This window comes from Tupaia chinensis, unplaced genomic scaffold (genome assembly GCF_000334495.1).
Source record: "Tupaia chinensis unplaced genomic scaffold, TupChi_1.0 Scaffold000447_1, whole genome shotgun sequence".
NCBI classification, from domain to species: Eukaryota; Metazoa; Chordata; class Mammalia; order Scandentia; family Tupaiidae; genus Tupaia; species Tupaia belangeri.
The window spans coordinates 617842-620996 of record NW_006159952.1 but is presented as its reverse complement, the minus strand read 5'-3'; the positions used below and the strand labels follow the sequence as shown (position 1 = coordinate 620996).

Genomic DNA, 3155 nt, shown 5'->3' with positions numbered 1-3155 from the left:
TGTGTGTATATATATATATATATATATATATATATATATCCTCAAAACTTTTAAAATATGTGTACCACACGGTTATCATTTGCCTCTAGGGAAACCAGAGCAGGAAGTGAGAAATAATATTTTGCAATGAGCACATTGCTTTAATAATTTTGTAAAGCCATTTGGTAAATATTGTCACATAAAACACATTAAAATTAATTCACGAAACAAAATTAAGAATATAAAAACATACCAAGTATCACCTTCTGTTAGAGTCATCTCCAATCCTACATGAATATTTTCTCTGCCAGTAAAACCCAAGGATAATATGGAACCCAAACAGTCACAATTTTTTTCATTATATTGCTAGTATTCATAATAATTATTAGTCTTTTCCAAAGGTTTTCTTGTGTTTGATTTGTATAGTTTTTCAAAGTAAGGAGTTTAGAAGATTTACTAAATGCTATGAAAATCAACTCTCTTGAACCTCTTTCAAGATGAAATTAGGCCTTTGTATGCTGGGATTCAGTGATTAAAAACAAGATTAAACCTTATTTTTTTTAAGAGAGATTTTTGCTACAGAGTAAGTGCACTCACAGAGAAACAGAAAGTGAAAAATCACCCCCACGGGGAATGGCCATGCTGCAATCCCTCCTCCTCCATTCTCCTCTTGGGATTTTGGGCACACACACACACGTGCCTGGTGTGAGTTTCAAGATACTAGGTCCAGGGCTCAAACCACAGTCAGCCATGTGGGAGTACAATGATGTAACCATTATGCCATCTCCTAGTCCCAAGATTAAATCTTAGTATTCACCATTTGTAATTAAATTAAATGCAGTCATGTCTTAGTCAACCTTTATTTTTTTAATGCTAAAATTATCTTTTATTGTTTTGTTTTAAAACTTAAAACTAAAGATTCTGTAGACTTTCTTCAGTTGTAATTGAAGTTTGTTTTCTTTTCAGATGTAGAACTGAAAATGAATGCAGTCTTCCATATTTGAAAATAATCGTAGTTTCTGTACCAATCTACAGACACAGTGGTTAAGCCCTCTGCAAAGGGAGCTGGATCCCATGTGGCTGACCACAGTTCAATCCTGGCCCTGCCAACTTGAAAAGCATTCCTGGCAATTAAAAAAAAAAAAAATCATAGTTACCATGCACAATGATAATATTATGCTAACTCCATACCAACTTCCTCGAGGGGCCTCACTGTCTGTTGTCCTCAAACATTGCAAAGAAATGCCTCATGAAACAGCTTTTAATGACATCAATATCTCATCTCCAAGGAATAGGTTAAAGTCTGTTATACTAAAAGAGTTTCAATGAACTGTCCCATTCACATAAATCTACACGGTCTTCCTATGAGCTTTGCCCACTTGGAGTTAGTCTAACCAGGACATCTCACAAATATTTGCAAATGTGTTTCCAGAAGTCACAAGGCAAGCACTAATAAATTAGGATCCATGCTTTGGAGGGTAATGGTTTACTACAGCTCAGAGACTTTAAGCAACTAATTCAACCTTCTTTATTAACTACTCTATATTTTGGGGCAAAACATTTTATCTTAGTTCACTTAAATATTTTTCTTGGTATGCAGAATAAGAATTCATAAAATTCTCAGTTTCTAGTAAACTGAAGTGTGTACAAAACACAGGCACAGGGAAAACCTTCTCAAACTGCCGCTATCGACATGCCTTCTCACTTCCTGCCTGTTTAAAAAGAACTATTGCCAGAGCCTTGTAAGTAGAGGCAGCCCCATTTATAACTCTGCTTCACCTCTGAGACTGAAATCAAAGTAGATCAAGGTAGAATTTCCTCTGCAAACATTTGTTTCTCTGATATTTTGTTAAAGAAGAATTTATGTGAGATGATTTTAGATGACACTTCTCTTATTTCTGTAGTCCCACTGGTGGAAGTTGAAATGTACAAACTATTTTACTTATTTTACATCTTACATCTTTTCTTTCTTTGACTTTTCTATAGCATGCCAATGTAGTTTTTAGAATGGTCATTCTGTTTGGAACATAATATATGTTTAAGAATTCTAGGAAGAATAAAATTATAATATAAAATACAGTCCTCTCTAACTCTTAATACTCATGTTTTATCCCCTCTTCTTCCATTTCTTAAACATATGTACCACTTTAGCTTAGCCATCACCTAAAGCTTTAGGCTTAGGTTTGATGTCAAAGGTTAAATGTCCTTAGTAATCAACTAAATTGCTCTTGATGATTTAAGATGAGAGATGAGGCTGAAAGTTAGGAGATGGCTAGCTGTGTGAACCAATGTGTTGGAGAGTAGCCTTATGAAATAGCCACTTAATTCTCTAAAAAAAAAGAAAAGAAAAAGTAAACGCTGGATGAACAGGACAAAATATGTTAATTTTGCTTAGTTTGTTATCTATTAGTATTCTTAAACCGAGAACAATTTCACTAAAAAAATACTCATTTACTTTTGTTTTTATCAGAGGCGATGGCGTTTAGTAATCATGAAATCAACATATGTTTGCATATGCTTTTAACTTCCAACCACTTCACTTGAGTATTTCTTTATCGTAGATTGAGTTAGTACAATTATCTCTGTTTATGAAAAGAAACTATGGTAGTGGCTGATAAAATTAATGTTCAGAGATTCTTTTAAGAGGACTTCTGATCTTCTGTGATAATCATAGACATTAATTGACTTTTCAAAAGATACACTTCTGGAACAAGTAAAACATCAAACTTAAGAGTACAGAGGGACCAGCAGAGAGCTTAGTGGTTACATCGCTGGACTCCCACATGGCCGACCACGGTTCTAGTCCTAGACCCAATGGCTTGAAAGTTACGCCAGCCGCTTATGCATGCATGCATGCCCAAGATCCTGGGAGAGGAACGGAGGAGAAGGGACTGCAGTGTGGCCACCCTCCCTGGGGGTTGATTTCTCACTTTCCCTGTCAGTGTCTCTGTCTCTTTCTCTCTACAGCGAGCGCATGCACTCTAAGGCAAAAATCTCTTTAAAAATTTTTAAATAAAATCGGGAACCAGCAGTTAGCGTAATGGCTATGTCGCTGGACTCCCACGTAGTTGATCATGGTTTGCATCCCAGACCTGGTGGCTTAAAACTCACGCCGGGTGTGTGTGCGTGCGTGCCCAAGATCCCGAGAGGAGAATGGAGGAGAAGGGATTGCGGCG

General features: G+C 36.3%; 1 protein-coding gene across 1 annotated transcript in view; it reads right to left on the bottom strand.

Annotated features, from left to right (window-relative positions):
• LOC102471583 (transient receptor potential cation channel subfamily M member 6) overlaps positions 1-3155 on the bottom strand; it is a 207034-nt gene that overhangs the window by 132190 nt on the left and 71689 nt on the right. The window lies entirely within an intron of this gene.